Source organism: Echinops telfairi, unplaced genomic scaffold (assembly GCF_000313985.2).
Source record: "Echinops telfairi isolate 266 unplaced genomic scaffold, ASM31398v2 ScPeMD7_18;HRSCAF=68, whole genome shotgun sequence".
In the NCBI taxonomy this organism is placed as follows: Eukaryota; Metazoa; Chordata; class Mammalia; order Afrosoricida; family Tenrecidae; genus Echinops; species Echinops telfairi.
The window spans coordinates 79919385-79931838 of record NW_022103915.1 but is presented as its reverse complement, the minus strand read 5'-3'; the positions used below and the strand labels follow the sequence as shown (position 1 = coordinate 79931838).

Below are 12454 nucleotides of genomic sequence, written 5' to 3'. Positions count from 1 at the left end.
AAGTGAATAGAATATCACAATCCTCCTCTGCCGTGGTAGGATGTCAATAGAAATTGAACTGTTTGTCTTTGAAGCTTCTGTTTCTTCACCTATGAAATAAATGCAAAGTATGCAGCCGATTTCCTTGTATCTACATTCTAAGAATAATTGTTATGCCAATTGATATACCACAGGATAGTAATGCTATCAATTAAGTTCATCTATACATAATTTAAACTTTAGATATTTGATCACATTGAGAGGAGAGAGAAATGATAACCTTGGGGATTGACAATAATACCTTAGAATTTAATAATAATATACATTTAAAAGAGGCATCCAACTTATTTTCTTATTCACATTAAATAAAAATAGGAGTGATAGGTAAATTCTACTCAGATTGTCTTTGTGGAATTTTGAGCATTTTTATAGAAATATCCTAGAATGTTTCAATACTACTTAATAGTTCTATTAATTTAATTTGAAAAAAATCTCAGCATAAAACATCTTTGACTAATAAAACATTTTGTAAATACATATCTGATAATTTTTCTCTATGCGTTTGTTTTGACATATCCTTGTCAAATTCTTCTGCTCACACTTAGTCTAGATGATACTGTCAGTGAAACTGATTAACCACCGATCAGCCTTGAACTCTCTCCCCATAACACTTTCTTTATCAACAGTTCCAGGAAATGTGACTTACTAAGGCACCCCAGGCAAAATCTTTTGAAAGTAGAGTGAGATGTAGCATACGCTTTAAATGTACAGGAACTATAAATAAATAAATACCAAGAAGAAATACAGAGGAACAAATCAATTCAAAACTGATTGTTGTATAAAAAGAGAAGATGGAAAGTTAAAGATTTTTGTATACTTTGTTTCTTCTACTTCTCCTCCTCTTCCTCCTCCTTTTCCTCCTCCTCTTCCTTCTTCTTCCATAGAGGATAAAGTCATTTCTATCCTGTCTGCCTGAATCGTTGTCTAAGTTCTATTGTACATGGAGGCATGATGGGTTGGAACTGACTCAATGAGCGCTAACAACATGCAAGATCCTGCAGATCTTCCAATACATGTCTCAGGACAAGACTTGAATTCACCAGCTCTTGAGAATAGATCCACTGTCCACATAATTTTTTTAAGGTCACTTAAAAGGGCTATCCTTCAAAGAAGAAAAGGGAATCTGATGGTGTTGTCCAGCAAGCATTGGACTGCTATCAAGGTTGGTCCTTCAAATCAAATGGCCTCTCCTCTGGAGAAAATTGAAGAGATCTGCTGCTGTAAAGATTTAAATCCCGGTAAACCCTACATAGGATTTGAGTTGTGATTAACTCAATAAAGGAAGGAAGGAAAGAAGGAAGACTGGACAAAAAGAAATTAAGAAAGGAAGGAAGGGAAGAAAGAGATCCTCAGTTAATTTTAATAATCTGATAAAGGAACAAAAACAAGCAACTCCATGAACTTTATGTGAAATAATGGAGTGTTCTACATACTCAGTAACAACTCAGTAAAGGGGACACTCATTACAAGGAAATTAAAATACCATTAAAGCCCCTACTCTTTTCTATATCATCTTTGGGAAGATTCTCAATTCTTTCATTCTTTTACTCAGTCACACAATTTTTTGGGGGGGCGGGGGCAAAGTTTAGGGTATTGTACTATGTCTTTTAAATGCTTCAATCAACAGGTATTTTTAAAGTACATAAGAAGTACTAAGTCAATATGAAGCTGATAAGCTGATACTCAACAACAGCAACATCTCACTACCATTAATCAATGCTGACAGTTCTGACCTGTGAGTTTCTGAGATTGTAAATTTTTAGGGGAGTAGAAAACCTCCTCTTTCTCCCAAAGAAAGGCTGATGGTTTTGAACTGCCGGATTCATAGTTAACAGCATATAACTATTACACCAACAAGGCCCTTATAACACTTACTATAAGGGGTAAAAGTTTGCTTAGATGAAGGGTCAGCAGCAGCTTCTTTCTGTCAGGGGATAAATAGTGAATATTCTCAACTTTGTAAAACATACAGTTTGGGGGGAAATTATTCAGCTTCCTATGATAGCATGGATCATACAGAAATGATAGGTAATGATTGGGAGTGACTGTGGTCCAATAAATCTTTTTCTACAAAATGAGTAACCAGCAGGACTTGGCCCACAAGTCAATCTTTGCTTTAGATACATAACAAGTTAACAATGGATGATAAAGCAAGCTATGGAATTTCTACCCACTAATTCCAAAGAAGGGCTTGGAGCCACTGGAAATTACAAGAGAAGCATAGAATGGTTTCGTGCATATATCTCCTAGAAAAATCAACGTAGTCAATGTGTTGATTTGGACACCTACAAAATTCCTTTTGCCTAAACCACCTAATCTCTAGCATTTTGTCATGGCAACTTAAGAAACTAATACAAACTTAAAGATGAAAATGTGTGTGTTAGTCTTCATCTTCACTGAAATAGAATCTGACTCTTGAGATAGTATTGACCTCCTTCCAGTGCATGCTGCAACAAATGAGAGCTGTCAGTCATGCAGACAAGAAGGATGCTGGCCTGGTTCTGGAAGACATAGATAGAGGGAGGCCATTCCATCTACAGAACTGGTCATGTCCAGGGCTCTGAAGAGGAAGTAAAATTTAATTTTATATTTTAGAGTTGACAGATCAAGTCAAAGATATATACACACACAGACACCCCCACACAGATGTGCATATATATAGTCATGTGGGTATTCTTACAAGTTCCAGGAAAAAACTGAAAAGATAATGCATGAGGTAGTTAGTTTATTGTGCCAACCTGGCCTATAAACACATGTGGGGTTAATTGAAGGGTGGAGGGATAAATGGCTTGGTGAGCCTTGCCTTTCTAGTTCGCGAATCTCTTGCTTTGTGATGGTCGGACCAGGGTGCAGCTGCCTTAGCCAGTTCCTTGCTTCAGCTGGCAAGGCTCACTTCCTGAAAGACATCCCCGAGGAGAAGCCACATGGACCTACCCCGATGCAGCCCTGGGTGCTGGAGCAGCCGTGTGGAGACCCCTGCCAGCACTGAGATGCTTCCATGTTCACTGATTCAGCTTTCTTCCTACAGTTGGCATCATAGTGTGTGTTTTATGAGATGGAGGAGGACTTTGTGAATTGGTATCAGACATATGGGTTAATGTTGGACTTGTGGGCTTGGGCAGCATTGGGTTGGGATGTTTTCTTGATGTGCACTTACCCTTTATATAAAACTCTCTCTTACACATGAGTTTCTGTGGATTTGTTTCTCTAAAATACCCAGACTAATACAATGGGATTTTTTGTTTTCATGACATTTCTGAAACCCCTTGTATGTGATGCTCTATGTATATAACACTATATATAAAATATATTTATGTGTATTTATTAAGATAGGACAGCCTACAAAAATGCCAGCTGATAGTAAAATAATTGAAATTTAGAAACAAAAGATAATAATGACTTGCAGTGGGAAAGAATCACAGTCAAAAAGACATACTTAAAATGAGATGGTTCAGATCAAGGACAGAGAGCGAGGGTCTGGATTTTGTCTGAAAGTAAATTTAAAGGCAATCTATATTAGGTCAATACAAAGAGAGTCACACAAAACACCACACATGTTTTCCATTTTTGGTCACAACTCAAACTTCTCTAATCAGTATGAAAATTTAAGGTACTATAGCTAACAAAAGCAGTATTTCTCAAATGATATCAAATTCTATGAATATAGAATATATTATTCATATTCTATTACAACTTTTTTTTCTTCTATTGTCTATTTTACAGCCTTTATTCTCTGAGAACCTATCGTCCACATTGTCTTCTTTCTGCATTTTAATAAGGGATAATTTAAGATACAAGTATTCTCCTTTCTCTCCTTAGTTTTTTTGCACGGATAATTAAAGTAAATGGGGCATAATAAAGAAAGAATATTAGCTTCCAACCAGAAGTTTCTAAAATGGGGGAAAAGGACACACACAACAAAATACTTTGAATTAAATAAGGAGGACATTCAAAGTATAACTATTTTAAATTATACATATTTTACTTTTTTAACTAGAGTCTAACCAAAAGTGGATATTACATTATATGTGGGAAATTTCTTTAAACAACAGATAAAACTTATTCATAATTAGGTATACTATTAAAATTGAATTTGCAATATTGGAAAATACTTTACAATAATTTAGTTGGAGGATGGATCTATATAGTCTATATACAATGTTTTATACCATTACACAGGACAACAATTTCATCACAATTAGTAAAGGGATTAGTGTTAAATTCAACATTTGAAATCATTATTTTGAGTTACTTCTTTGTACTATGATATTGATATTATAAATTCCTTAGGACCACTATCATCTCAATAATAATAATGAGCAATTGTAATACAGTCACACCAACCGATTGAAGTCAGTGAATCTGCTGCTTTGTGGAGCTCTTCTCCAAACATTAAGATTATTCAGTTGAGAAAATGGTCAGATTTTTAATTTTCTTCCTTTGAGATAAGTGGGTGAGTCACCGGACAGGAATTAAATTTTATTTTAAGGGAGCCTTTTGTGGGTTTTAAAAACAAATCTTGGGGAGAAGAAGAAGCTCTTGGGTGCTGAGCTGTCAATCCAGAGATAATACTCACACATGCTTTTGGCCCACTGCTGGCTCAGAGATGTTACAATATGTCAGAAGTAAACAGCCCCACTCGTTCTAGTGGTTTTATTGCTTCTGGCGTGTTATGATTAGGTATGCCTGAGGCTTTAAAACCAAAAGACTGAAAGACTTAACATAGTAATAACTGGAAGACCTGGCCCAAATGGCAGCTTAATCAGCATATTTCTTCCTTCTAAATGTAAATGGTATGATGCAGAGACCTGTAAATGATGCTGTTTATCATATACTGTCAGGAGATGATGCTGAAAGAGGAATTTCTCTTTGTTTCCTTACTTGAGTTCGCTTTGCAAAATCAGATTTAAACAGAGGATGGGACTGACTAAATTTCAAGGACAGACAACCTAATGATATTTCTTATAACTGGGACCAAGTTTAAATACAATTATTCTAATTCTAGCTTCTAGGATTTGAAAGAACATGCATTCTTCCTTTTTGCATTTAGACTAATTAATCCAAATGCGGTAAATTTTGCAGTAATTATAGGCATCAACATTGGAAAAACTACCCTCAGCCAAAACATTCATGAGTACACTGTAATTTGTATTAACGGTTATTGGAGACATTTTCTTCTTATACATTTACAGTGACTCAAAAATTTCTGCCAACAAATGTAATGAATAGATTGCTGCTTTGATTTAAAGTTTAACAACTATGATTATTTCTTTTTTCCCCAACAGTTTTATTGGCAAGTAATTTACATATTATATAATTGAATGGTTGAATCATTCAATCATGTCAAGGAGAATTGAACAATCACCCACATATCAATTTTAGAGCACACTCCCCATGGTTAAATCGCCTCTAAAATGAGCTCTGCTATCACAGTCTGTGTTGGTGTTCCCTTCCCCATCCCATCTTCATTATTTGCTCCCCAAATCCGTGGACCCTCCCTATCATCTACCCCACACCTGTGTATTCCCAATAACCCTTTGTATCTGTTATTATCATTATGTATCCACTCCTCCTATGCTTCACAGTTGGGAGACCCAACAGAAAGCAATAAAGAAACAAAATTGCGGGAAGGTGGTAAGATAAAAACATAATAGTAAACAGACAAAAATACAAATAATGATAAGAAGTAAAAGACTCCCAACAACATTCAAAAATCCAGGGAAGAAGTTTCTGTCATGGAACCTCTAAGAGATACTAGCACCCAGATACAACAGGTCATGACTGTGGGGTACTCAACTGGCCAAGTATCAAGTAATCAAGATTACAATGGTCTCTGCCTGATAATAAGGGTGCTCAAGACTCTTGCCTGTGGCTAGAGAGGATCTGCCAGTGGCTTAGTCTGACTAGAGACTCTGCAGATGCATTTTAAGCTCCCATCATCCCCTATAGCCCTCCACAGATTGGGTTTGAAATATTGGAAAGTTGGGTGTTAGTAATTTTTGCTCTGATGCTTCTCTCCTCGCCACATTAAAATGTTGTAATTGACATCTTTGGATCACACAAGCTGGTATGCCTTTTCCACGTGAACCCCAAATGACTCCTTGTTTAGATGGCTGCCTGTTTGAATAAAAGCCTTTAACACCCCAGACACTATTCTGATTGATAGCAGGGCACCATCTGCTTTCTTCACCACACTTTACTATAGCACCCTTATCTTCAGTGATCATTTCATGAAGGTGAATGAACCATTCCCTGGCTGGGAAAGAACACAGCGATGAATTTGAAAGGTCTTTTCATCAGTTAATCATGTGCTTATAGCAATTTGAAAATAAATAAATCTATGTCATCTGTTATTCAATAACTACACGCAATTTTACATATACGTGAGTAATGCATGTATACAAAAAGTCTGAAAGTTTTATGAGTTCATTGTGGCTATTGCTATAATAAAACTATTTCAAGAATTTTAGAAACATTAGAAATTAAGACCGTACCGCTATTTGATAAAGAAGCCCAGGTAGTGTAATTGGTTACGAGTTGCAACTTAAGCTTTCTGCTCCCAAAACCAATTGTAGCCTCACAAACTCAAGCGGGCAGTTCTGCTCTATCCGACAGTGCCCCTCTGCTCTAGAACTGACCAGATGACAATGGGTTTGCTTTTAGAAAAAGGCTCCAACAGCCACATGCTTCACAGATCCTCTGCAAATTACAAACACACAGACATAAAGACTATTTTATTTTCCTCTTATGTCCAAGTATAAACAAAAATGTTGATGCTTAATAACAAACTAAAGTTATATCAAAATGTTAGACTAGCCACATTGGGTTTCCCAGGCCTAATGATGGGGGATTGTGAGCTCTCAAAGCAAAGTAAGGAGAAAACAACAGTTTCTGCCCAGGAAACCACTGAAAGGGTATCTTTCGTTTAAAGTTGACTGCCCTAAGACACTCAAAGTGTTCATCCCAACTTTGTGCTATTCTCCTTTTTTAATTTAGAGAGGGCCTTCAACATGCCTTGTTAGAGAAGTGTGTTTAGTAGTAAGTGTCCTTAAAGGGAGTTCAAGATCTTAGTAAATGCAAGATGCTCACAGGTGGAGCTAGATGTGTGATGCATTAGGCATTTGTAATATGAATCTTGATTTTTTTTACTCTGGACCCAGACACTACAATTAATAGAGATTGACCTGAAACATGGAGGGCTTCTTGGTAGGAATTCAAAGACAGTATCTTCATGTTGGGGCTGATTTTGAGAACCTCTCTTTGATGTTTTTTCTTCACCTAATGCAATATAAAGATGGAATAAATGTTTGATCCGTTCAGGCTCTAACATACCTTGATGAATGTTTCTGTAATCTGAAAACTGATTAATGAAACAATAATGATACACATTTGCCATTTACTGAACTCTCTATTGCTGAACTCTAAATTTCTGTAGGGTTTTTATAGTTCAGGGAACAGCACTGCTTCATTGCCAATGCCTCTTACTTGGAAAAAATAAAAGTGTGATCAAAATGTTAGGCAAATATAGTTGGTCAAGCAAAACTCCAACATAACGTGAAATATACTATTTATTAAGAAAATAAAGAAATTATGCTATGTATTTTTGATATTTTTGATTTCTGGCGTTTTGGAAGTTGAGAAGGCCTTCAAGTCCTCTACACATTCAGCACGCAAGGTTGTGATATGTTATCTGCATATCACAGGCTGTTAATGCATTTTCCTCCATTCCCAATATCCTGCTCTTCTTCATCATTCAATCTTCTCAGATTATTCACTCAACATACAGACTGAATAAGTCTGCCAGATACACATCTTAAGAAACAAGCAGGTCATTGAAGTGGTAAGTAAATGGTAGTCTGCCTACTGACAGGTCAGTACTCGTGGAATAACTGTCTCCTGCTTCTTCCCACAGCATGTAGTTTTGGCCTTAAATCCTCAGCCTACGAGTGCTTCTCAGGTACAGCCATGTTCACCTACTTGGATTTCCACATCACAACCCTCTGGTATGGCCTTTAGAGTATGTTTGGCACATCAAAAATCCAGGGTCCAATATCCCAGTATTCTATGGTACCTGGCCTGGGTTCCCAGGTTCTGGAGCTCACACCAGGCATACTCTCCCCTTGGGATCTATAGAAGTATAGTGAGTCATTTTCCCCCATTGAAAAAAAATTGTCTTCCCCACTTTTTTTTTTTGCACAACAGAAAGACCAGAGCTCCATTATTACAGGATTGAAGAGAGAAGAGCATTTACCTCTTTTGCATTTTGAATTTGTATTCCTTTCATTGCCTTTCTCTGGATCCATCATATTTGTTGACATCCCTCTTAGTGTAGATTGCCTTCCTCTGCATCCATATGAATATGTGTCTATTCTCTATCCCAGTAATCCTTTTCCCTCACACCCTCGGTTATATAAAATAATTTGATGCTGTGTGGGGTATTTTTAGTGTGAACATTAAAAAAAAAAAACTTTTTACAATAGAGGCCTCATGCAATACGTGTCCTTTGTTGGTTGACTTATTTCACTCAGCATAAAGCCCTTCAGATTGATCTATGTGAGGAGATGCTTGTCAGATCCATTGTTATTCTGTAATGTTGCATATTAATCCATTGTGTGCATGTACCATAGGTTTTTAATTCTTCATTTGATGGGAAATTTGCTTGGTCACTTCTTTTTGATATTTTGAGTAGTGTAATGATGAACATGGGTGTCCATATATCAAATTACTTCACAGTTCTTATCTCTCTCGGATGAATACCAAATAGTAAGATTGCTGGGCTCTATGAAGGTTCCAGTCTCTCCACACTCGCACCAGCATTTTGTGTGTGTGTGTTTGTTTTGTTTTAACCTTGCTATTGATGCTAAAATAAGATGACATCTAGTTGTTTGGATTTGTGCTTCTCTAATGTAAAAGAATCACAAGGATTTTTATGGCTGATTTTTTTTCTCCTTCTCACCTACCATGGTTGTTTGGTGTTTTAGTTGGTATGAAAGATAGTTACATTGTTTATATGTAGACATTTTACAATATAGAGCAATATACACTACTCTGAAAAATATTGTGCACAAAATAAGTTCTATTCAGACAATGATGCATAAGACAGGCAGTGTTGGATTTACATAATAGAGCCTAGGATGTGGTGGGGGAAAAGGCTGAACTCGGCACGTTGTGTGAAGTTAGCAGAAGTTATATAACACACAGTAAACACATTGGCAGTGGTGTTGCAGAGGTGGTAGAACAATTTTAAACTAACCAATTTAGAACTAGACATGGTAAGTATTATCTGCTATCAGGATGCAGCTGTAAGGCATTATGGACAATCCCCAGATTTAACTGTAGAAAACTAGTGTTTTTCCTAATTTTACTACTTTAATCACAGATCAGGTAAAATGAACAACATGCACAACCCCCAACTAAATTCCATTTTTAGCCTAAAGAGTGAAGTGGTACAAGAGAAGACTTTCAAATTGCAGCACCTTCTGGATTTCCCAAAATGTAACTTCTCTTCAATAGAGCCGCTTCCCTACGCGTCCCAGTCACTCCCACAACATCTGCGATTGCATTCTGTCTCAAGATGCATGAAAGACTGAGGCACTATTGTTATTAATTCCATAGATTCTCTTAATCATGGTGGAAACTGGATGTACGTACCCAAGATTCTTCATTATACTTTCTGCCAAGCCTGCTACCGAGAGCCCCAGGGCCTTTCAGTTTGATCACTTCCTAAGCATTGTCTACCACCTGTTTGTGAACCTCTTTCCACTGTTTGTTTTTGTTTGTTTTTTTGGTGGGGAGGTACCAACAACATGCATTTCACTCCAAGGACCCATCCACAAGAGTTTAATAGGTGGATTCTGAGCCTCTCCACAGTAGGTAACTGAACAGTGCTGAATCCAGATTGCCACCCCTTCCAATAACAGGGTTCTTGAGAAAGACATTTATTTTCTGAGCCAAAATAGGTAAAAGTTATTGACTGGGTTAGAAGCAACAGACAACCTGCAGTGTGGGCTGTGCTTTACGACATTAGAAATGATGAAGTTGAAGATGTGCAGGTTGCGCTGGACCAAATTGCACTGCTTTCTCCCTCTTACTGACACGAGCTGGCTGTGTTGATAACCAAGGTGGAATTTCCAGTTACATTATGGTCTTTTGCCAGAGACAATTTTTGGTGTTCTAAGAAAAAGGCTATGGAGTTAGAGATCCATCATTTCTCCCTTCAATTTGTTTTCCATGACATTAACAAGAGTGAGTTCATCTACCAAGCCCTTTATAAAAATGCCGATGGCACAAAACATGCCAGTAACACCAACCCCAACAAGTGTGATCTGATTAGGGAGTGGGGAGAGCTCTGTTCTTCATTAAGAAGATTCTGGATCAGCTGATCCTTGAGAAGTGCCCTGCTGATTTTGGAAGAGGAAGGAACCGGACTGCACATCTGCGAGTGGTGATGACTCACAAGGATGAAAACCCATTTCAACAGCAGCGGCTTCCTGACTGGGTTTTTCCAAGTTTTTGCCTGTTCATTGTCTGCCATTTTTAAAATTGGATTATTTATAATTTTGCTGTTGAGGTGTTGAAGTTTTCTGTAAATTCAAGCCATCAGTCATTTGTCCAAAATTTCATTGCCCGGTTATGTTTTCCCAATCTGTGGGCTCCTTTTTAATCTTTCTTTCTCTCAGTGACATGTTCTGATGCACATAACCGTCTTATTTTGGACTAGTAGTTCCTAGTCATCTAGTTTGTCTTCAGCTGTTTGTGTGTTTTTCCTTAAGTTTGGTAGTGTTTTTATGTGAGGTGTTAGGGCCTCTAAAGGTGTCCCTATTTTTTCATTGTTGATCTTCATAATTCTAGATTTTACATTTGAATCATCTTGAGTTGGCTTTATATATGTGGTATAGATATGCCTCCTGTTTCATTTTCAGCAAAAGAATTTTTAGTTTTGCCAGCCCCATTTGTTAAAGATACTGGCTCTTTCCCATTTCATGTGTTTTGGTAATTTGTCAAACATCAGCAATCCACAGGTATATGGATTTACTTCTGGGGTCTTAATTCTGTCCCATTTGTTCTTATGCCTGTCACTGTACCAGTATCAGGCTCTTCTGATGACCAGGGCTGTGTATGATCAGGAAGTGTGAGGCCTCCTACTTTCTATCATCTTTAGTAATGCTTTGTTTATCCAAGCTCTCTTTTCCTTTTTATATAAAGTTGGTGATTAATTTTCCAAATTCTTTAAAGCATGGTTTTGAAATCTGGATTGGCATTGTATTATATCTGTTGATCACTTTGGATAGTATCGACATGTTTTATACTATTGAGCCTGCCTCTCCATTAACATGGTAATAGATCTTTTTGTTTTGCACAACCCTGATGCACACTTTCCTGTCAGGGGAGCCAGTCCCTAACACATCATCACGGTCCAGTAGGCATGATTGTACAGCAATAATAAGTAAATATTATAGTAAAATCATACAGAATAAGAGAAATTGAAATAATGGAGTCAGACACATTTCATGGTAGCATGTTCACCTCAGCCCCACTTGGTGGTCCACGTGGAGATGAAAGATGAGAGGGCAGGAGAGAGGGGGAGGAGAAGGAAGAGAAGGGGAGAGGGGACAGGGGAGCAAGGACCAGGAGAGAGAGCTACTGGGGCAGAGAGATCTCTTTATTGTTAACCAAGACTTATATATACCTTTGGTGGGTGTGTGTGCAAGTCCCCTAATTACAGGTAAAGACATATGTCATTGGAAAGGGTTGTACTATAGGTACTTCAGTAATGGGAGGGGAACAATCTAGGGTACACATGCAATAGGAAGAGGAGGTATTGGGAGTACACATGTGACAAGATGGGTGGACCCTAGATATATGATGGCGTCCTAACCTTGATTGCCCTTAAGCTGGAGGGGAAGCAGTACCATTGTCCCTAACAGCAGGGAGAGAGCCTCAACTGTGGTGGGACCAGACAGTAGCCTGAAGGCTGAATGCCGTCAGGGAGGAAACCTCTTAAGCATCTGACCTCCCACCATGTGCTGGCAAACAGCCTCTAATGTTTGCCATATCTTTGGGGGAGGCAAAGCTGGGGAAAAGTCTTTTTATATCCCACATTTTTCCTAGTTTTTTATTTTTTTAAATCACTTTAATGGGGGCTCATACAGCTCTTATCACAATCCATCCATCCATTGTGTCAAGTACATTTGTACATTAGTTGCCATCATCATTTTCAAAATGTTTTCTTTCTACTTGAGCCCTTGGTATCAGCTCCTCATTTTTCCCTTCCTCCCTGATGAACCCTTGATAATTTATAAATTATTATTAATTTTTCATGTCTTACACTGGCTCATGTCTCCCTTCACCCACTTTTCTGTTGTCCGTCCCCCTGAGAGGGGGTTATATGCAGATCATTGTGAATGGTTCCCCT

The 12454-nt window shown here is 37.7% G+C and overlaps 1 pseudogene; it reads right to left on the bottom strand.

The window, feature by feature from the left end:
* Positions 1-9470: 9470 nt before the first annotated feature.
* On the bottom strand, positions 9471-10474 carry LOC101643773 (annotated as a pseudogene).
* Between the last annotated feature and the right edge of the window lie 1980 nt (positions 10475-12454).